At 43.4% G+C, this 24,224-nt stretch overlaps 1 protein-coding gene and 1 long non-coding RNA gene across 3 annotated transcripts in view; one reads left to right on the forward strand and one right to left on the reverse strand.

Moving 5' to 3' along the window:
* On the reverse strand, window positions 1-18,510 carry LOC143485554 (uncharacterized). Its single transcript, XR_013122920.1, has 3 exons — window positions 18,398-18,510; window positions 4,500-4,624; window positions 1-4,410 (listed from the first exon to the last, which is right to left on the reverse strand). It is a non-coding gene; the product is annotated as an uncharacterized LOC143485554 (long non-coding RNA).
* The window catches only part of col8a1b (collagen, type VIII, alpha 1b), a 24,150-nt gene continuing 17,669 nt past the window's right edge, over window positions 17,744-24,224 (forward strand). The window contains exon 1 of one of the 2 annotated variants that reach the window (XM_076985005.1): window positions 17,744-17,898. The gene's annotated coding sequence lies outside the window, so the exon portion shown is untranslated. The remainder of the gene's footprint in view (window positions 17,899-24,224) is intronic. The other variant, XM_076985006.1, reaches the window with a different exon arrangement.

The following is a 24,224-nucleotide window of genomic DNA, read 5'->3' on the forward strand; positions in this document are numbered from 1 at the left end:
GTAAACATAAAATATTACCAAACAGGCATATGAGAGCTGCTTTATAAATGTAATAAAAATTGAAACGTTGTCGAGTCAGGAGGACAAGAATGAGCCATGATACCAACGTTAGCTCAATGCTATTTTATTAGCAATACGCTAACGGCAAAAACAAATGGCAAAAACACTGATTCTAAGGGAGGGGGGACACTAACACACATACAACACACATCCAGGGAAACGGGGGGAACTCACCACGGAGCTGTATGTGGTTGGAAAAAGTATCTAAAAATTGCCCCCAGCTATAAGTATTTAATTAGAAATCGATTGGGCTTCAGCAAATGCTTAATTACTGCGCAGATCTAGCTAGCTAGGTAGCTAACGTTTGTCCGCATGCTAACAGTTTGCTGAAGTGAGGTAACTAAAATTCGAAACGGACAGTTAACACGTAACGGTTAATTAACCGTTAATCGGTAGCTTGTCCTTGTCAACCACGACAGTATTAGCACTAACATTACTAAACTCATAGCAAAGTTAAACACTGAAAAACAACTTGTTGGCTTAGCGCTAATTTTGATAACTATACGTTTGGAAAATATGTTGAAATACGACCTAGTTCAAAATTCAAACTCAACAAACACCACCAAGTTAGTTGTGTTAGCTTAGTAAAGATCCACATTAGCTTCACTCAGTAAACGTTTGAAGTCCTCTAGATAAATGGTGAAATGCTGGGTCTTCATTATAGTTTTGGTGCAGAAGGCGCCAAGAAAATCGTCTCTCTTGAACATGCGCATTAGTTTCACCACTACCACTATTGCTCGCCCAACAGAGTTTTTTTCTTTGGACTTCACATGTTGACTGAGAACCATAATGCTCATTCACTGAACACAAAAAATTAAGTTGAATGGTAAAAATGCAGCAGCTGATGGCACAACCCGTTTTTTGTTTTTGGAGTAACTATTTTTATGTTTCATGCTTTGCCCACATTAATTTTTATATTCACGGAACATAAGCAAACAAAGATTTTTTACAGTGCAAGTCCACCTGTCCAACTGCTCATTAACGCAAATGTCGAATCAGCCAATCACATTGCAGCATCTCGGTGCATTTAGGCATGCAGACATGGCCAAGACAATCTGCTGCAGTTCAAACCGAGCATCAGAATGGGGAAGAAAGGTGATTTAAGTGACTTTGAACGTGGCATGGTTGTTGGTGCCAGACAGGCTGGTCTGAGTATTTCAGAAACTGCTGATCTACTGGGATTTTCATGCACAACCATTTCTAGGATTTACAGAGAATGGTTCAAAAAAAGAGATCATATCCTGTGAGTGGCAGTTTTGTGGGCGCGAATGCTCACAGGCTTACCAAAATTGGACAATAGAAGATTGGAAAAACATTGCCTGGTCTGATGAGTCTTTGATTTCTGCTGCGACATTCGGATGGTAGGGTCAGAATTTGGTGTAAACAACATGAAAGCATGATTCCATCCTGCCTTGTAACAACTGGCTGTTGGTGGTGGTGCAATGGTGTGGGTAATATTTTCCTGGCACACTTTGGGCCCATTAGTACCAATTGAGCATTGTGTCAACGCCAGTCTACCTGAGTATTGTTGCTGACCATGTCCATCCCTTTATAACCACAATGTACCCATCTTCTTATTCCAGCAGGATATCGCACCATGTCATGAAGTGCGAATCATCTCAGACTGGTTTCTTGAACACGACAATGAATTCACTGTACTCGAATGGCCTCCACAGTCACCAGATGTCAGTCCAATAGAGCACCTTTGGGATGTGGTGGAATGGGACATTTACATTATGGATGTGCAGCCAACCATTCTGCAACAACTGCGTATCATGTCAATATGGACCAGACTCTCTGAGGAATGTTTCCAGTGCCTTCTTGAATCTATGCCACAAAGGATTAAGGCAGCTCTGAAGGCAAAAGGGGGTCCAACCCGGTACTAGCAAGATGTACCTAATAAAGTGGCCAGTGAGGGTAGATTCTAGTTTTACCGCATAAATGTAAAATCGCAATCCTACAACCAATTGGCTGTTTTTCATTTAACCAAAGGAAAAAAGGTTAGAGTTTTTGGCAACTATGTCCATGGTCATGTTTCAGCTGCAGTTGTCAAACAGCAAATTGCATTTCGATTGTTATGGAAAGTCACCAGTCTAACAGGCAACTTCAACATCACTCTGAAAACATTTGTCCCTTTTCAGCAATTTCAATCACACTGATTTGATTTTGCGCTATATTTTTGCCTCTTTTTACACTTGGGAATCTGTTTTTTTTTTTTTGGTTCTAAAATATGATCCTCCATTCGTCAAAATTTGCATTTGCAAACTTCTTTCAACACAAAATGCAAAAACTAGCATCAGCTGCAAACACATCATCTAACTATAGCACCATAAAATTCACACTGCTGCTTTAGTGTAAAACCTAAGAGGTAGTCCCTATAACTAATGTTTGTCCTTTCTGGGCTACGGTAGAAACATGGCAGAAGCAGATTCACTCCCTGTGTAGATATCAGTGGTTCATTCTATGCAAAAACACAACAATTTGTAGTAACAGATGATAAACACTATTAAAAACATTGGTTTTGTACACCATATTCCCTTTTTGCTGAAAGACCCTCCTAAATCTTACACACTGCACCTTTAATTTGGTAAAGGGAGCCAATGTGGTAGAGATGTCTCCTGTAGTACTGAAAAGGATCATAACACAAATCTATGGCCTGAAGCACACATACATACAACACAAAGTCCTTAAAGGCCAAACAGGAATTTGCTGCCAAGGAAGCAAATTCAGATGATCTACTGATCTTATGATCTCAGTCAGCTTGAATAGGCCCCAAAGCAACTAGTGCATTAAAGTAACAATTAGTTTTGTTTATTTAACCATGGATCCAAGTTCAGACCTTCATCATATTTCTCCTGCCACCATCTGTGATTCTTGGCTGGAATTTAGCTAAGCGAGAAAAAAAATGGCAATAAAGTACAAATCTTGTTAAGAATTGAAATCGTTTTTACTGCAGTCAAAAATGTCCATATCTGGTCAGCGTCGTTCCTGGGCCAGTATAAATGTGTCATTTTCAAGGTAATCAGGGAGAACGACAAATCCCAGCAGTTATTTGTTGATTTCTGTCAGACAGAAGCAAACAATCTCTGTGCAGTACCAAGGTGCTGAGTGCGTATTTTGCTGTTAAATTGTCCATGAATCCTGATCGTATGTTTACATGGCAAGTAGCATAAGGAAATACTGCGCGTCTCCCATGTTTGACAGAAAAGCTGCAACTGAATATTTTGGTTTCAGCTGTGGACGCTTTCAAGGGCTGGTACCATTCCATTGAAGCAGTGAAAACAGATATTAATCATGAAAACAACGTCCCATTTCTTGCACAAATATGGATGATTAAGACCATCATTCTCGAAATGCTGAGTTCCCATGATTCTGTGCATTGCAATGACTCTGGGGCCACTGAGGAACACCTACTACTGCAAGTGCTTTGGCAACTGTGCTGAGGTTAGTCATCTACAGTAAAGGCACTCTGACTGTGCCGAGGTCAGTTTCCCAAAGCTAAGGCAGTGCCAATTGTATGATTGACAGGGTTTTTTTTCCTTTGGAGAGGATCTAATTACACGTGTATTGGACATTTATGGAAATATGGAACAAATCGCACCCGGTATAGGTTCAATACAGAACACATTTAATTGTCAAATGAAGGACGACTCTGTATTTATGGGGCGGGTGGCAAGACTAATCAAAACCATGTCCACTAATAGCAGAACTATTCAACACGGCTTACGAAAGGATTGATCGCCGTGAGAGGGAGCCCATGCACAAACACCACTGCGTACTGCAGGGAAGGGCCTGCTTCACAGATACATCTCACTCTCTCTCTCGCTCTCTCTTGCGCTCTCTCTCTCTCTCTCTCTCTTTCACTTGACTTGCTGCTTGACATTCCCAGATTTCCCAGATCTTCCCAGTCGTGCGTGTTGGATGGGTGAACGCCTGTCAGCTTAACACCCCTCCCAGCTCCATTTTGGTGTGGTAGAATTCTCAGCACTGAACTTTGATCACAGTGCTGATCTTACTGCCTGAGATAAGCTCATCTCTCCAGCCTGACCAAACGTCTGTAATCACTTCTAACACCAATGACAACCTTAACATGTCTGCCCTGCCCTGTTTCTGTGTCTTACCTGTTGACCATCATACAGAAACAGTAGGAGAATGCAGAATTTGGCAGGAGAAGTGGTGCTCACAGGGTTCATCTCTGCCGCACCATCCCTTTCTCCTGAGATGCTTGATGTGTGTACACATTTTACACTTCAACAAAGGACGTCGCTCATTGGAATTCCGAAATCATTCCTGGTGTCCCATGTTATAGACCGGAATCCCGAAATTCTGGCATGTACACATCCAGACGATCTTCAGGGAAAAAAGACAGGATAGGAATTGGAGAAAAGACAAGAAATGGAAAAACATGCAGTTTCTCTCCTCCCCTGGAGTGTGACTACCTGTGTCAGTTGTTCAGTAGAAAGCACTTTCGGGATGTGTGGTCCGACTGCTGGATGATCAGACTGTGAGTCAGCGACTTTTTCCTGCGCGGAGGCCCTGGACCCAGACACCTCCACGGCTCCTTCTGATTTGAGAGGAGAAGCACCAGTCAAAACAGCCCACCGCTGCCGTCTCTCCCAGACCACAGAGCAACAGGATACCCGCTCTCCGGAATGGCCAAATAAACGCAGGGCCGCGTTTAAGATGCCACGCTAGTTCATCATAAATCATGCAATTATTACAAGAAGGACAGAACCTCAGGATGCTTGCCACAGGTTTTGTGTCAAGACCATTAAAATGGCACTGTGGAAAATTGGACTGTTTTTCCCCTTCACTCTAATGTAGCCAGTTTTACCTACTACTACCTATTACTTTTACTCCAGCTTTTTTGTAAACTTGATATTATGTTCTAGAAACTGCAGACACGCATCGTAGAAGCTATGGGTTTAGTTATAGTTACATTATTATGTCAAAAACATGAACCGAACTCCGAGTAAACCTAATTCAGAAAGATTTTTCCTTAGGTTAAATTTAGTTGTAGGTGACGAGAAGAAATTGACTGCATGGTCAGAAATGTATGGAACTGGCCTATCATACTGGCTTGGGAATCTTCCAGGAGGCCTGTGGTTTTCACTGGGTGGTTTCCTCAGGAAATGTCCAGACTGCCATTGGCCAGGAAGCAGGTCCTTCCTTTTCCATCTAGTCCTTTATTGTTTCCCGTGTCTCCTTCTCAGCACACTAATATACACATTTACTCTGCAGGCATGAAAATGGGTCAGGGGTTAAAAAGGTGAGAAGACCGGGGGGGCGGGGCATGTGACGTCATGGGGATACGGCGACGGGGCGTTGACATGCGACGTCATGGGTATACTGCGACGGGGGGGTGGGATGGGGGTGGCTGCTGGTGTACGGGGATACAGCGACAGGTGATGCCAAATATTACGGAGCTCGTAAGGTGACGTCATGTAAAAAATATAATAACGCGTGGCCACGACTTACTAACGCATGCGAACGACTTAGTAACGCGTGCGAACAAGATAATTAAGTATTACTTTATATAAAGCCAGGTTTACCTTCCTTGGGCAGTCAGTTCGCGAACATCCCTGGGATCTGCTTGCTTTGCTGTGAAAAAATAAACTTTGTTGCCGCGTGTGAAAGGCGACGTTAGTATCTCGTTCCCACGCGTTAATAAGTCGTGGCCACGCGTTATTTATTTATTTTTTACATGATGTCACCTTACGGGCTCCGTAAAATATAGTAAAATCCATAAAAAAATTTTTTTTTGACTGTCATGTCAATGGATTCAATGTAAACGCAATCCGTAAACGCAAGAAGCCGCTTTCGCCATTCCGGATGGCTCAGTCAAAACCATTACGTCTTAATGAACTAATACATACATCAGCGGCGAAAATTATTGTAAAAATACCAGGTTTGCGTGTTTTTATTTTCTAACATGAGCTAAAGCACAGGGTAGACTCAAACGACAAGAGTTTACAACTTCATCTTCAACCTTTTCAGCCCTGGTGCGAATGTGATCCTCACACGTCCCTGGATTCACCAGTTACAACTACAGACACACTAGAAAAAAATCTTGTTCCTTATTTTATGTCACCGTTAACTACACGGGGTTGACGCGAACTTAATAGGCCTATCTATCTACCTATTTATCACAGGAGCTTGTGGCTAGATCTGACAGTGTTCAACGCTGTAGCGAACGGCAGTAACTTTGTTTTACCGCAAAATATGAAAACGATTGAAACCATTAATAACCCAATTAAATCCACCCAATTAAAAATGTACGATCTGGTAAATGTAGTGGTAAATGTACGATGTGCTAAATGTAGTGGTAAATGTACGATGTGGTAAATGTACGATCTGATAAATGTAGTGGTAAATGTACGATCTGGTAAATGTAGTGGTAAATGTACGATCTGGTAAATGTAGTGGTAAATGTACGCTCTTCTGACTTGTCCGCGGTGTAGCACTAGGTCCTGCTTCTCGTCCCGCTTAGCAGTAAATGAATAACATGAATGAAGAACGTTCGTATGATTGAAACGCTATTTGGCCTCTATGATGGTTCTGGGCGGAAACTGCTGGCCACTGTCATTGAAATAGACAATTTCGGAAGTGCTGTTTGCTAATTAAGTCAATATGATAATTAAAATATAATCTCCCGACCCCCCCCCCCCCCCCCCCCCAACAAAAAACTCATCGGATCTACACGATTCACGTAGGTCACCCTTTTCAACTTCAAAACGGTGAATTTCGCCGAAAGGTGACAGATTTTCATGCCTGACTCTGGAATGTTGCTTTGGACAAGCACAGCCGATCAAGTATAGTACGGTACCTTATCTGTCCTGATGAATGCTGACTGTAAAAATCCATCTGTCACAGCGTTTTCATGACAGCAGTAAGAAGAGGATTCAGGTGAATGATTTAGATGTTTGGGGAGGTGGTGTCTTGGAGGGTGAACACAACAGTGGAGCCATTCTGGACCAAAGATCTCGTGGAAGGATATGCTTGGACAGATGTTGCCTATTACAGAGAAGATCCTGAACCAGGTCCCTCCACCCACATTCCTAGCCTCTTACATGACCAGGGAAACATCCAAACAAATGGAAGACCTGCCAGAGAATATGGCCACGCTTCCGCCAAAACTAGCACTTTTCCCATGGTGCCGCACTGCTGTCTGTGAATCCCACATGCACCTGTGTTGGCTTCCTGATCTAGATGCCTGAGTGGAAAACATCTCTGTAGCTCACAGTGAACTAAGACATTCCATGTTCTCAGAAAAACTCACGTTTCCTGCTTGAAGACATTGTAACACAAATCACTGTAAAATAGGACAGCGGGAATGACTGTTAACTTGCATGAGACAATTCCAGCATTTAAGATGCATGCTGAACACTAGGCCCAAAATATGAACTACCAAGCACTAAGCTAAACTGAAGAGTTAACTACATATAACTAATTTCAGTTCAGTTTGTGCAGTCCTACACGAATGTGTGTTTTCAGTGAGATGGAAATACCAATTAGCTTTTAATTGAGCTGTGGAATGTTCTAGGCTCCAGTGTCTGCAGCAAGAGCTTCTAGTCAGATTCCAGTGTATTATGATATGACATCATAGACATACTGTGACTCAAGTCCTTGCCAGGGTGAGTTAATGATGCCCGTACCACGCGCTGAAAACACAGACGCACACACACATTTTCCTTTTCTGTCTGAACAGTGCTTACATTCATCTAATTCAAGGTAATGTGAAGTCACAGTTGTCCAGTAGAAGTCACACACATCCAGTTGTCCAATAAGAATCAGGGTTGGCCAGTCCAACAGTCCAGCAAGAGTCCTTTTGCAGTCTTTATTTTTGCTTAGGTACTGTGTATTTTTCCTCTTTTGAGCAGGAGCTATGCTCCACTGTGCATTTGAACTGAAAAAAAACAGCAGCTTATCCAGACACGAGGTCAACAAAAGTTCTTTAAGGTCCCCTCTGGTTTGCATGTGTTCAGCTGGAGACCAGGTTCTTCACACCTTCTCTCGGTAACACGTTAGTTGGGTGTCAGACATGTCGTGCCGGAGGTGTTAAAGAGTGAGGAATGACTCATAGGAAAACTAGTCATCCATAAAACTACACTGACATTCTACAGCATTCTACATGAGCCAGCACATTCATATAATCACCACATTATGTTAAAGTTAAAATAATAATGTACCCCTGGATGACTATTCATACTGAAATTTGTTAAAGTAACAAATTACATTCTTGTCTGTTTATCCTCTACTGAACGTTAAAGAACTTACTTCAATTTTAGATCGGTTATATTACTCTGTGTGCTGGAGATCTGTCTAGACACAACCTTTCCACACAGTATACATCACATTAGAGTATAAGTAGGGGAGAGTGGGGTCATTTGTGCCAGCGGGGACGTTGTGCCACCCTGTTTCTGTGCAACCATAGAAGACATTGAACATGTGACCATGCATTTCGCCATTTTACTCATCCTGCAAAGAAGAGTCTCATTACATTAGTTAAGCACATCTTAAGTTCAACAAACTTTTGAACTTTTTTACTTTTTTTTTTTTTTTTTTGCCTTTCAAAGTTAAATTTCAGTGGTCAATGTTTTTTATTGTTGTGTCTGAACAGTTATAGACAAGTTTAAGAATATTTCATATGTGTTTTAGTGCTTTGGTAAGCTACACTATCAGTTTATGATATTAGCTCAAAACTGCTGGATGGTGCTTTGTTTTTTCAAAAAGGTGGGTTTGGGGTGATTTGTGCCAAAGGGCCTGGGTTAAGTTGTGCCAGTGGCACAACTCACCCCACTTATGAATATTTAAACATTATTTTATTGTAATGATACATTGTATTTTTACATTTTGTCACTAAATCTATGTGACATTTCCAGTAGCTCAGAAAAAAGTGACACTTGCATTTCATTTACCGACACCACTGACAGAGTTCAGATGTCCCAAATGATGATGATGATGACTTTGTCATTGTGAACTTTGCAGGCAATACCAAATCCTACAACCATGTTGGATGTTATGTAGTAGGCCAGATCTGTGAACAGAATTGCAGTCAATTTGATCTTCATTTGAATTTCTTGTGTTCATTTGGTGCTGAACCTTATTTTCTGACATTAAAATAAATTCCCAGGTATGCTCACATCCTGAAATATATGTATATATTTTAGTTGGAAGCATTACTGTTATGGCCTCACTTTAAAGTACAAACTGACACATTTCACCTCACTCTCCTCTACAGTATAAATAACTAACAGTATACTACAAGTACTAACAGATTAACGGACAGTATAAGAACAATATAAATATTATAAATATTTATATATTATATAAAAACAGTATAGAACATTACTGTTAGTTATTACAGTAAAATTACAGTATAAATAACAGTAAGTAGCATAAAGGAGTTATTGTCCTGTTAAAGTTATATGTCTTATTATGCCTACACAGGGCTCTTACAACTGTGTTTAACACCAAGATTGGAGCTAATTTGACAAGGGTGGTTTTGCTGGGACACATTACCCCAACTGAGATTTGACCTGTGTTATTAACAGCAGTCACCACAGGAACCCACTCAGCCAGGTAATGACTGACTTCCTGTCTACCGATGAGCCAGTTCTGAACAGCCTTAATGTTTTTAAATCCTTCAGCCCTGTCTTCTCTCATTCATCTTCACTCACACGCTCTCTAACCCCCTTCCCTAACTTGCTCTACCAACGTTCTGCTCAGCACGTTCAAAACGAGAGCAATACAACTACACATGAACCATATCGAGGGCATTCCAGAACACTCCAGAACACTCTAGAACACTCCAGAACAAGCTTCACCACTACATAAATCATCCAACTTGATATTTAAATTTCAAATGAACCACTATTAGTACAGGGCCCTCTCAAACTCCTCTGCATGCTTGAGATATTATTGGCCTTTTTTTCAAAATAGCCATGCACTACACTCATTGATTGCATTACTATGTAGATAGATGCAATTGCCAAGATGATTTAATCATTTCACATTTCACACACACACACACACACACACACACACACCGTGCTACAAGTGTTATTGCAGCACCGCAGTAGATTGTTTCATGAAAGTGATAGAACAAATGGGACCTTGGTGGCTTGACGTGAGGATAACATGGACACGGCGTCAGGAGGGCATGAGGTAAATATGGACACGGCGTCAAGAGAGGGAGATGAATATGGACACGGCGTCAGGAGGGCGTGAGGTAAATATGGATACGGTATCAAGAGAGGGAGATGAATATGGACACGGCGTCAGGAGGGCGTGAGGTAAATATGGATACGGTATCAAGAGAGGGAGATGAATATGGACACGGCGTCAGGAGGGCGTGAGGAGAACGTGAGGTAAACATGGAAACGGCGTCAGGAGAACGTGAGGTAAACGTGGAAACGGCGTCCCCCCCCCCCCCCCCCCCCCCCCCAGCTCAACAAATTACGTTCGCCGCCACCCCGGTAGATCTTTCTGACTTGGTCATCTTATAAGTAGCTCGCAAGCTGAAAACTGTGGGCACCCCTGTTCTAGAGAGAGTGCGGCACATCACGGTCTCTGTTAATGCTGGCTGAACATTTACAGACCACCTAGAATGAATTGAGCATTCGTTATATGAACATAAGCAAAATGTACCATTAAAAAATTACTATTTTACAAAGACAAGACATTCTCAGTGTTATGGTCCAAAATGTTTAGAACTCCGAACTTACAAGGCTGGATTTACCATGAGCTGCTTGCCACAACATTTGGGATCATGTGTCAGTTTATCCACATAGTATATGAATCACCATGATAGAACCCTCATCCTGTCAAAGGAATAATTCAGTTTCTGAAATGTTGATGAAATTACAAATATTCATAGTTTCCCACAAGCAGGGTGGTTTCCAGGCTGGATTCCTACAGCATTTACGCATATACTGTGACAAAGTTCTCAGGAGGAGAGTGCCAATTTAAGATGGAGAGTGCCAATTTAAGATTCTATTCCTCGTTTCCCCACTTGTTTCTTAACACACAAACAAATCTGGAACAATGTAGGACATTTAAAACTGGACACAGCCCAAAGGAAAGATGAATAATGGAGGTTGATTTATAGTGCACTGTATGAAACTCATACTAGTTTGGAATTGAGGACAATTGATTATACTGTGGCAAGTGCTGTACTCAGATCAGCTTTAGCGAACGGATTCTGTGTACCCTAAGGCCTGCCGCAAAACCATCAAGTCTGCATGGTGCCCAGTGAGGGTTAAACATTAGTATCCCTAGTGCAAAATATGTATGTAATTTTGCACTAGGGATACAAGGCTAACGCATTGGAAGCATAAACTTTGCCTGTTAGCATCACGCATGTGGGTTGTAATGAAGTCAGTCAGACTTGTGTAACTTCTCACACTGTTTAACTGTAATGGCTGGGACACAGGGAGCAGTGAACAACCTGTTGGTTGGACAATGGCTCGAGTACAGTAACAATGGTGGCAATGGAACTGGACTTTAAATGTGCGTGACCACAGGCTGTGAAAATAAGAATATGACATGCAAGCAAGCAAGCTAGGGAACCACAGCGTATTAAAACCACAGCTTCACCCACATTTGTAAAAGATAATATCAACTAAATCTATTCAAAACAATGCAGCATGATAATATTTGTGTACTAACCTGCCACATGCAATGTGTAGTATAAAATTGGGAAGGCATAAGATGTATCACTGCACCACAGACCATATATATATATATATATATATATATATATATATATATATATATATATATATATATATATATATATATATATATATACACTCTATGTTATGACCCTGTGTGGTCGCCTGTGGTTTGTTGTTTTTGTGGGCTTCATGCGTGGTATTGCTGTCTGTAGACGTTTCGTTGCCCTGTGTGTTTCAGGTCTGGCTCTGCCCGTTATGACTACTCCTGATGATCGTTCTGTCCACATCATTCCGGACTGGCTGCTCAAAGCACAAAAGTCCAGGAACCATGGAAGAGAAGGCCTCACGCAGACAGAGAACGCAGACAAATACAGACTTTGCCAAAATTAAGTGAAAGAGCTATACCTAGACTGGGGAGGTGTAACACTCGTAACACTAATGTTACACACGTATGTTCTGCGCAAAGGTCAGACATACACTATACTGCCTAAGGTATTCGCTCACCTTCCTTGATTCACATATGAGCTTAAGTAACATCCAATTCCTATTCCATAGAGTTCAAAATGACGTTGGTCCACCTTTTGCAGCTAGAACAGCTTCAGCACTTCTGGGAAGGCTGTCCACAATTTTAGGATTGTGTTTATGGAGATTTTTGACCATTTGACCAGTCGTCTTGTTGAGGTCAGGATTCTGTGCAGGCCAGTCAAGTTCATCCACACCAGACTCTGCCATCTATGTCTTCATGGACCTTGTTTTGTGCACTGGTGCACTTCATGTAGGAAGAGGAAGGGCCAGTTCCAAACTGTTGGGAGCATGGGATTGTCCAAAATGTCTTGGTATGTTGAGTTGCTTTCACTGGAACTAAGAGGCCAAGCCCAGTTCTTGAAAAAACAACCCCACACCATAATCCCCCCCTCCACCAAACTTTACACTTGCAATGCATTCAGACAAATACTATTCTCCTGGCAACCGCCAAACCCAGACTCGTCCATCAGATTGCCAGATGGAGAAGTGCGATTCTTCACTCCAGAGAACGCACCTCCACTGCTCTAGAGTCCAGTGGCGACGTGCTTTACACCACTGCATCTGACGCTTTGAATTGCACTTGATGTATGGCTTGGATGCAGCTGCTCGACGATGGAAACCCATTTCATGAAGCTCTCTGTGCACTGTTCTTGAGCTAATCTGAAGGCCACATGAAGGGTGGATGTCTGTAGTAATTGACTCTGCAGAAAGTTGGCGACCTCTTCGCACTATGCGCTTCAGAAGTTTACGTGGTCTACCAGTTCGTGGCTGAGTTGCTGTCATTCCCAAACACTTCCATTTTCTTATAATACAGCTGACAGTTGACTGTGGAATATTTAGGAGCGAGTAAATGTCACAACTGGATTTGTTGCACAGGTGGCATCCTATCACACTGAGCTCCTGAGAGTGACCCATTCTTTCACAAGAATCCCCAGGTGCTTAATTTTATACACCTGTGGCCATGGAAGTGATTGGAACACCTGATTTTGATAATTTGGATGGGTGAGCGAATACTTTTGGCAATATAGTGTAGGTGGTTGTGGCATTTGTCATCCAGTTGGGTGTGGCTTTTGTCACCTAGGTGGGTGTGGCTTTTGTCACCTCGGTGGGCATGGCTTTCACAACAGACCGACTAACTACATACACAATAGGAAGCTACCATGTCAGAGCATATGGTAGCCTACATTTTCAGGCTTTGTGATAAGATTTATAGAGCAGCGCATACAAATTACAAAGCTAGCTAGTTTCAAATGCATAAGAATTATGAACTTATTCAAGTGAAAATGTGTGATTTCAACAACAGTTATCTACATCGATTATTCTAAATGTAAAACGTGTTTATATCCCCTCTACCACCCCAAAACGCAACAACAAAAAATACATTTTATAAACTATTCTTTTAGAATGAGAAATGCTTTATTTGTCAAATACAGTAGCCCATGCCCTGGGGAAACTGAGAGTTTTACTCAATTTTGCCCCCTAGTGGAACAACACACTACCTCTTTTTCCTTTTATAATGAAGGCTCTTTTCAATTCAAGTGCAGTCCACAAGATGGTAAGATGAAACATTCTTGATTCATTAGATTAGAACCACAGTAGAGCTGGCCACCGTCTGTAAAGCGTATGTCTGATATCACTTATGAAAGGCAACCTATGCTTGGTCTGGTTGTCGGACGACAACCTGACAGCTTAAAAAACAGGAAAGCTATAAAGCATAGAAACATTTAAAAAACACATGTACAGTTAACTGCAGTTGAAGTATTTCATGTGTACTTTTCTGACCAAGATTGCTTGTAATGGAAGTAATCTGTTCCATTCAGAACCCTGCAAGGTGTGTTTTTGGTACCATTAGAATGACATCATCCACACCGCGTGTGACAGGCCGATGAGTGAGGCTTAGTTTTCGAACAGAAACACCTCTAAAACTGCTCTGCAAGACTCAACCTCAAACAGGACATAAACCAGCGTCTGACGGCGTTACCAGGAAACTGAGGGTTTTACTGCAGCTGGCTGCATCACCTTAAAGGAGCCGGAGCTTCGCTCAGCTGAGGTGGCATTTTTATGATGACAGCAAGATGCGTATCTGACTTCTTGTATTGTTCTTTCTTTCAGGGGGGAGTGGAAATATTCCAGAATGCTCATGTTTCTTCAACCATTCCGGTGTGAAAATAATGGCGGTAAAATTATGTTTGCAAACCTAGTACCGCGGGCTCCTCATTGGAGATTTTTTCTGAAGAAGGGTTGGCTGGTAAGGGGAGGTCAGGAGGGGGTGGCCTCGTTCTCTTTCCCATCATCCCTGCCGTAGTGCCACTCTACGCAGAACTCACCTGATCGCCAACTATTAACACCAAGTAACCAATCCCATGCAGACAAGAACACTGAGACCGAGGCTACTGCAGGAGCTGGCGGGTCTTGTTGTTCTGTACAGCTGACCATATAACGCTGTGGTTAATATATGCCGATGTTCAACTGGAACAAGCACTGCTGCTTTAAGTCCAGCTGGTCTCTGGGTAGCCAATTCATTCTGTGCATCTTGCCAAACCCATGAAGTGACTCAGTCAGCAGCCCACTCAATCTCCTTATTGAAAATATTACATGCTAATGGACAAGACGTCTCGGCCCTTAAAACCAGCTAGGCCTGAACTACTGTGTTCAGCAGCAGGTAGTAAGTTTCACACTCAGTTGACGGTAACTGTGGGTGGCAATGCAGAGCTGGCTAACACTGAATGTTAACTACATAACACCAGCCATGTAGGACGCACCTTACATAGTTCTATACTGTGGAAGTACTTCCACTGTCTTTATTATTGTGTATTCGTTTGTTTTGAAGAGGTCTGTATTCATTTACAGCAAAGGCTGATCAGAAAAGTAATGATGTGTTATGGCGTTGGTTGAGCATCGGGAGAAATGCCGTGCAGGAACGCTGTGCTCTCTGGACCCTGTGCACAAATGTTGGAAAGTTTATTTGTGCCCCTGTGATCCAGGGAGCAAACAGAGCAGTGTGATGTAGGTTTTTCAGAGCAGTGTGCAATGTCTGCAGCGTCTGTGACTATGGGCTGAACTTTGAGGGTGGCAGCTGTACAGGCCTGGCCTCCCGTCTCCTCGCTATGATCGTTGGTGAAGCGAGTTGGACGTAGCTGGTCTGTGGCCGGACAGAACTGGTTCTGGCAGGGCCCGGAGCATTCTGGGTGATTGAGGATTGCCGAGCAGAGGTTTTGGAAAGTGGCACCGTCTGAATTTTTGAGGGCGAGTCACGTGATGCCGTTTTCGTTTTATGAAACGTTCTCACGGCCGAGAGCGGACGTGCCTGTCGTGCAGCCAAACTCAACAGCTGCACTGCCGGCTGCAGCCAACAGGGGGCCACCTACTCAGAAGAGAGCAACGGTGAAACAGCAACACGGCTGCAGAGGAAGGATCAAAGCCCTTCAAGTCAGTGACATCATCTCAATTAAAAATCCATAATCAAATCCTCAAAAATGACTGCATTTTAAATATCACCAGACCATTTATTGACCTAAACTTCCTTGAATTTACCTGAATTCTTTAGTTTTGGACAACGATGCCTTTCTCAGAACTGCGGCTGTGTTCGTTTAAATACTCGTGATTCTTTCCCTAGTTGTATCCATGTAATGAAATGCCTGCAAGCAAATGAGTGTAATTGTTGGAAATTGCTAACCCTGACGGGCTGAGCTGTCTCTTGATCTCTGCGACCTCGCACGTGTTTGCTACGTAAATGTAGACGTGCAACACATTGGCATGCGCATTCATCAAGAACACCCCACGAGCTGCTACATGTCGCCGCTATCGTGTACAAATATTTCCGACACAGGATTTCACATTTTACACTGGGGTGTATTAAAACACAAATATGATCATATATGGCAAATACTGAGTCCATGGTATCATGCCACTGGTATTCAGCCGTGTGTCCAAACAGTTAGGTGGTGTGTTAGCGTCAGTAAGATTAGCGCTTAGTACTGCAATGTATTCCTTAGGCTCCCAGAGTGAACATTTGCTTTTTCCCAGTTAAACGATGTGGTTCGATAATGGAAAGATGACTTTTGACCATGCATTTTGAAGCTGGCTTAGTTATCAGACAAATAAATAATCCTGTCCCTGCTGTGGCTCACTTATCTGACTACACATTTTCGTACCACACACACACACACACACACACACACACACACACACACACACACACACACACACAAAATTAGTTGTAAAATTGTTACCTCTTGTTTTTCGCATAAATGTTATGTTAAATATCGGCTGTAAAAAACTGATTTTGCTTTTTCAGCTTTCACATGAATGATTGTGCTCCATAAATGGATCCACATTAAAAGACAGCATCTGCGTCTGGACACCCGCGTCACTTCCTGGGATTACCCGCCAACACATCTAGATTAAATCTAATGCTGCATCAATATCAAAGCCACTTAGAAACCTCCGGAGGCAGCCCCAACCTGACCTTTAGATCTGGAACAATAAACCCACAGAATTCTTTCCTGTCATAAAGTTATTTATAAGAGATTTTTTTTCCCTGTTTGATTAAAGGTATGACTGTAGTTGTTAGGCTGATGTAAGCAGGAACACAGAACTAAAATCCTGGTGTGTGAGCCAAGTCTGGTTTCAAGGGAGTGAGTGTTGGTTGGTGGCGGATGTTTGTATACAGACGAAATACAGTCAGGAAGTATTGCAGGGTATCGACGATGGTGAAGAGGATGAACATGAGTTGGTGTTGGGTCAGGTGATATGGGATTTGGAAACACTGGGGTTGGAAGTGTGGTTGGGAGCTGTGCAGGGTTGTCGGCAGGTGTTGGAGTAGGTTTGGGTTCTGTGCAGGGTTATGTCAGCAGGTCTTGGGTTAGGTTTAGGGGGTGTTGGGGGGGGGGGGGGGGGGGGGGGAGGAGGGGTGTTCAGGTCTCACTTCTTAAACACAGGCCCAGTATAGGGTGTAACACAAACAAAAACATATTTTCTGCAATGACCCAAATGTGAACCAGCTGTCACTCTCTCTCACTCTCTCTCATTCTCCCTGACACTCTCTGTCTCTCTATCTCCCTCTCTTTCTCTGTCCAGACTCTTGAATACCAGTAGTCCTGGCTGTTCATAAAAAACTTTTCACATACATTGATACATTGATGTCAGTGGCTGGTGTCAGGTTCACATACTTCACATACTCAGAGTTTCTTCCAGGTTCAGAATCAGAGCACTTTATGCCTCTTTACTGTTGTTATTAGATACAGCTTCCCTCATTGCCCTCTATCCCTCCAGTTCTGTGTGTTTCAACGTCTCCTTACTCGTTTCTCTGTCACACAGTCTCTCCCTCACTTACTCTCGTTCCTGACATCTTTCTCTCTACTTTCTCTCTCATAATTTCTTTCCTTTCTCTGTTCTCTCTCTCTCTCTTTCTCCCTCTTCACCCACCTCCTCTCAAAGCGAGCCAGACCCCTCCCACCTGCCCATAAAACCCTCCAGCATGCTGCCTGAAGTTTTTAACCACAGAGTAGATTCAGCCCTGCCCTGAGAAAGACAAAGAAAGAGACAGAGTGAGATAGAGGGAGAGAGAGATAGAGAGAGAGAAAGAGAGAGAGAGAGAGGTGAGCAGCGCCTGGTGTATGCGCGAGCTGGAAACGTGAGTAACGATGCCAGTATGTTGTGTTCCTGCATGCGATGTTTCCACTGCTTTGGGTGCAGATCCTCTGGCTTCTTGGACAGGTTGTGGAACGCACAGTGCCAGGAAGTCAAAGATGGTCTGAACACTTTGAACGACGCTTGCGTGCAGTATTGTTGTATTTCAGAATGGACTTGTTCATTCTAATAAGGGATATCCACTCATGACAGGTCCAGTTACTAGCCCTGACTCGAAATCCCTTGAAAGGTCTTAGACTGTGGAGGCACTTTCTAGAACTTTCAGAAACCGCAAAAAAAAAAATTATCTAATCTTAATAGCTTCGATCAGCTTACCAACGTAACAGAATTAACAGTTGGAACAATCACAAAGTTTGAACAGTACAGCTGGATGAGTGCTTATTGAAATAGATATAATAATATCTATTGACCCCTGTTCGTGTTTCTGTAATGACACTTGAGGAAAATGGCAGTTTGTACATGTTATGATGCGAGATAGCCACCTGCATTCAGATGTGGTGTTTCACCTCCAACCTCCAGCTGGTGCTCCACCTGTGGTCCGGGGTCCAGAGGTGAGTCGAGGCAGGACAGGTGATGTCAGGATGTTAGGGTTCGGAGCTGTCTCCCTCCCTCCCTCCCTCCAGGTCTCTCAGCTTCTCAGGTCGTGGGGATCCAGGAGTACTCTGGCTGCCCTATGTAGTCTTGTCTCCAGCACACGCCAAACTCACACTGTGTTTTTCTGCGTGCTATGGTTGGCAGAGGTTGCTCCGACTCTGAAGAATGCCTTTTCACTCTCTCAATCTCTTTAAAGGGCAAAATTTGAAACTAAAGAATCCAGCACATGTGTTAGATTTTAAGTCACTTCACTACATATCAATGGACACGCTTAGATCCCAGCAAATTCAGATACGTATGTGCTTATAACAACCCTCTTCTTTCCACAAGTTCACTTTTCTATGAATGAGTCCAGGTGGCCGACACCATAGTCCAATGTTTTTGAAGTGTTCATTTGATATTCGATTTGTCCATTTGTAGCTTTAGGGGTTTGTTGGATATTTGGAACGCTGTCCTGGAAGCTGGCGTCTGGTGAGGAGTTCTTCTCTGAGAACCAGTGACTTTCTTTAGACTGCAGTCAGACCCCACGAGGCCCATGGGAAAGCGTTCGGTTTCTGAATGTGGGTGCCACAGTTGCTGAGTGGCTTCTGAGCGGCCACCTCTGTCAGCGTTCATTCCTTTGTGGCGGTGAATAGTTTAGCATGCAGGAAAAATTCTGTCCCAGTTTCCCTTTCTTGGTCTCTTTCTCTCTCTGTCTGTCTCTCATTCTGTTTCTCTTGGTCTTGTGTTTCCTCTCTCACTTCAGTCCCTATGCCTCTTTCTGTTCCTTTTAATCCCCCTCTTATTTCCTCTCCTTTTCTTCTGTTTATATATATGTATCTTGCTCTCTCTCTCAGTCCTCACACTCTGCTGAATAAAACTTTAATAACCCCACAGGAACCTTATCCCTGTATGTCTTCATGGCTGTAGGTGGGTCAAAGCTACTGTGGTAGGACGTGTGTTAGCTTGAGATGTCAGTCCGCTGCCAACAACCTCTCAGCCCCGTTCTGTCCACCCGCTCCTTTGGTGTTACCACGAGATTCTCTGCTGCCGTAGCCCATAAATCCTGCTGTTTGACTGGCTGTTTCGTTCATGTCACACGCGAGTACAAATGATGATTTACGACCGGCCGTGTAAACGTCCGTGTTATTTATTTGAATGTGTTATGAGTCCTTAAACACGACTGCACCGTTGGAAATGCATAATATATAGTTGGCATTTCTCCGCCAGCACGGGGTCTCTCTGTGACTCGCCGGACCATTTAACTGTTTTCCACGGGAAACACCTGTACAATACAACCCCCCCCCCCCCCCCCCCCCTCAAATTCCTCAAGTGGCATCAGAAGCATTTAAGACTTTATCAGGCTGGGCTTTCTCATTACAGAATGCTTTCTTTCCAATTCATGTGTTTCACCTTGTCATTAGCTGAAGGATCTTTGGCTTGGATTTATTGTGCGCTTTTAAATGAAAGCTGTGTGCGCCAGTGACAGATGCACTTCCTGACCTTCACTTTCTTAAATGTCATCGATCCACATCTGCAGACTACTGAGGGGGGAAAAGAGAGACATTATTATGGGCTCCTTTCTGGTTAAAAGTCCTCAGAATCTTATTTTGGAATGCTTTTAAAGTTTCTAACAGAGCGTGAAATGACCAGCGTGAAATGACCAGTGATCATGATGGTGTGTCACAGAACAAGGGGCCGAAAGCGTGTGGGTTGATCTGGACAGTGGTGCTCATGAGGACTTAGCCTCTGGCTGACCGTGATATTTGGAATGTGTCACTGGAATGTCCCTGAATACCATTGTGATGTCATCTGTCACATTCTGGAATCCTGCAGCAACTTGTTATTTTTTGACCCTTGGTCAGTTTTTAATCTGTTTAGTGGGTTTAATTCAAATATTATGGCCTCTGTTTAGTTCTTGTTTGGCGCTCATCGCGTACGGTCGGTTAAACCGTGCTGGTGTCTGCTGGGGCCATGTGATGAGCGGGCGGTGATGCAAAATGCCAGGACTGCAAAAATTAAACACAATTTTTCAGGTGCACTGAATGTGTCCAGATTAGAGTCTAGATTAGTTTTATATTAAAACTGGCAAGAACTGTAAAGTATAATGTCATTTAATACCATTTATCTACTGCTGCTCATCAGGTCAGACTGGTCTGGGCCATTAGACTGGTCTGGGCTGTTATACTGGTCTGGGCCTTAAGGCATGTCCATGTGATTAGGCTTCTCCAAGCTGTCTAACTAGCCTGGACCAAACTGAGTTTATTGAAGGAAGGACAGTAGTGCAGTATGACAGAATGCTGGGAATGTGAGAAAGAGAGTGGGATAGAGAGAGAGAGAGAGAGAGAGACAGATGGAGATAGAGAGAGAGAGAGATGGCTGGGGACAGCTCTCCTTTGAGCAAGAGCAGAAAGATCTGAATGTCAGATGCACGTTTTTCACTCACACACACACACACGCACACACGCACACACACACACACACACACTTTGGCCTCTGCCTAACAGGTATTCAGCTTGTGTGTGTGATGAGAGAAACCACATAGATGAAACTAAAGGAAAAACAAGGAAGGAATTTCAGTTAACCTCATACCGAATAGAATACTGAAATACCCTCCGAAGAATTGATGGATCCCGTTTGTTTTATTTCGTTTCTTGTAATTATTTGTTAGGCAAATAATAAAGATTCAAAAACTATGTAATTGTGAAACTTGATTGTGTGTTTGTGTGTAGAGTTGTCTGCAATCACTTCATCTTTACACTTCAAGGGAGAGAGAGAGGAGAGAGATAGAAGGAACAGAGAAGATGGGGGTACAGAAAGGAAGAAATTAAGAGGGAGAGAGTGAAGGAAGGAGGGAGAGAGTGAGAGAATGTGGTTTACAGCCCCAATCTATACTATTGGCTTTCTCTCAGCTCTATCAGCTGATTCTGCATTCCTCTATCCTGAGCAACATCACACACCCTGAGCAATATCAATATCACAACAACGTCACACACATGCACATACACACGTGCATGCCTGACTCGCATTGACATTTGCTGCTCTGAGTATGCAAACACGAGCACACACACACACACACACAAAGTCACTATGCCAGAGGGGGTATTTATGAAAGGTAAAGACGGTCATCCCATTATTGAGGTAGATGAGGAGTGGAACCCCTAAAAGCTTCCACACCATGTTCCTTCTCATTACCTTAGATTTAACATTGCAGTAGAGTTAACTTATGGTGGCATCTTCAAAAGCATTTGTCCGATTGTTGTGCGTCTGTAGCTACTATTTTAAGGAGTCCAGTGGTACGTTTACTGACACAATTTTTAGAAATACTAGAAAAGAGAGTTATTAATATTCAGAATGAAAAGGCTTGGTCCTACAGATGCTCTTTAAATAACTTTTTGTATAACTTTCAGAGCTTGTGAGTCAGTGGTGTGCACACGCGTAGATGTGTGTGTGTGTGTGTGTGTGTGTGTGTGTGTGTGTGTGTGGAGGTGGGTGGGTTTTGTTGCTGTTTGTTGTCAGCACAACATGAAAGAAATGTAGCCTCCCAGGAGACCCGAGTGAAGCAATATAATAGGACCGAGCTGCCATAAAAGCTCCGCCCCACAGTGGGACCATCCCACAAAGGCTCCGCCCTGCAGGTAGAAGACCCCACAGGGAGACCGTCCTACAGGGGGAGCCTGCCCCACAGCAAGACTGCCTCACAGGGGGAATGCCTAATGAGGGCAGCACCCCATAGGGAGAGGGCATCATACCGGGCTGGAGGAAGAGTGTTAGAAGATGCCACCACACAGGAACACCACCACCACACAGGAACACCATCACCACACAGGAACACCATCACCACATAGGAACACCATCACCACACAGGAACACCACCACACAGGAACACCACCACCACACAGAGACACCACCACCACCACACAGGAACACCACCACCACACAGGAACACCACCACCACACAGAGACACCACCACCACCACACAGGAACACCACCACCACACAGGAACACCATCACCACACAGGAACACCATCACCACACAGGAACACCATCACCACACAGGAACACCACCACCACACAGAGACACCACCACCACCACACAGGAACACCACCACCACACAGGAACACCATCACCACACAGGAACACCACCACCACACAGGAACACCACCACCACACAGGAACACCATCACCACACAGGAACACCACCACACAGAAACATCACCACAACCACACAGGGACATCACCACCACACAGGAACATCACCACCACCACACAGGAACACCACCACCACCACACAGAGACACCACCACCACACAGAGACACCACCACCACCACCACACAGGAACATCACCACCACCACACAGGAACACCACCACCACCACACAGAGACACCACCACCACCACACAGAGACGACACCACCACCACACAGGAACACCACCACCACACAGAGACACCACCACCACACAGGAACACCACCACCACACAGGAACACCACCACCACACAGGAACACCACCACCACACATGAACACCATCACCACACAGAGACATCACCACCACCACACAGGAACATCACCACCACCACACAGAGACGACACCACCACCACACAGAGACACCACCACCACACAGGAACACCACCACCACCACACAGAGACACCACCACCACACAGGAACACCACCACCACCACACAGAAACATCACCACCACCCAGAGATGCTCACAAGTCATTTTTTGCAAGTCCAAGTCAAGTCTCAAGTCTTTGATCTCAAGTCCAAGTCAAGTCTCAAGTCTTTGACCTCAAGTCCAAGTCAAGTCTCAAGTCTTTGACCTCAAGTCCAAGTCAAGTCTCAAGTCTTTGTTCTCAAGTCCAAGTCAAGTCCCAAATATTTGAGTGACACTGTAGTCGCAAATCACTGTATAGTTGTAATGGTCTGTTATGACACTTCTGATGTATAATAGCTTAAACTGGTAAATGAAGAAATACAATTTTTAAAAGTGCGCACGCACACACAAATGTTTTCCAGATAAATTTTGTATCCGTATTTTTCTCCAAAAAGTATTTTTCTTACAAAACTGACATTTTTCTGGATACAATATTCTCTTCTTTCAGTATAACATCTGCTATATTTTGTTCTAAAATATAAAGGAGGGCTCTGAAATTTAAAAAAATCACATTTTTAACTATATATATAAGGTCTGCATATAAAGAAAATAGCAACCAAATTAGTGATTATAAAATAAAAATTAAAAACAGAATTCAAATTTTACAATAATAATGATTCTGACATAAAAAGCCCTGCAGCAACAACTATTTGTCTCCTAATTAACTGGATCAAACACAATCTATTTGAACTTCAAGGTGTCTTTCAGTGTCCAATACAAGGAAACTGTTAATGCAACTAACGCATTACATTTTTAAAAGATCAGGATTGACAGGGTACTTGCACTTAGCCTGGCTCGGTGAGGGCGCATTATGAGGCCTCCATGATTATTAGCAATATTGCTAATAACCTTTCAGGCAGTGACTAACCTTTCCGGCTGGATTTTCAGGTGGCGAATAAAATTACATGTGGTGGAACCAGCGTCCTGTATTTTTATGCCACACACGCTGCAGTTTGCTGCTCTTCTATTTGCTACTTGTACTTGTTTTGTACCCAAAACTTATTATGAATGGTGGAACAGAAGCGAGCGTCCTCACCAGCGCCGCCATGATCGCGATGTTTTGGGGCGCGCGCAG

This window comes from Brachyhypopomus gauderio, unplaced genomic scaffold (genome assembly GCF_052324685.1).
Source record: "Brachyhypopomus gauderio isolate BG-103 unplaced genomic scaffold, BGAUD_0.2 sc37, whole genome shotgun sequence".
In the NCBI taxonomy this organism is placed as follows: domain Eukaryota; kingdom Metazoa; phylum Chordata; class Actinopteri; order Gymnotiformes; family Hypopomidae; genus Brachyhypopomus; species Brachyhypopomus gauderio.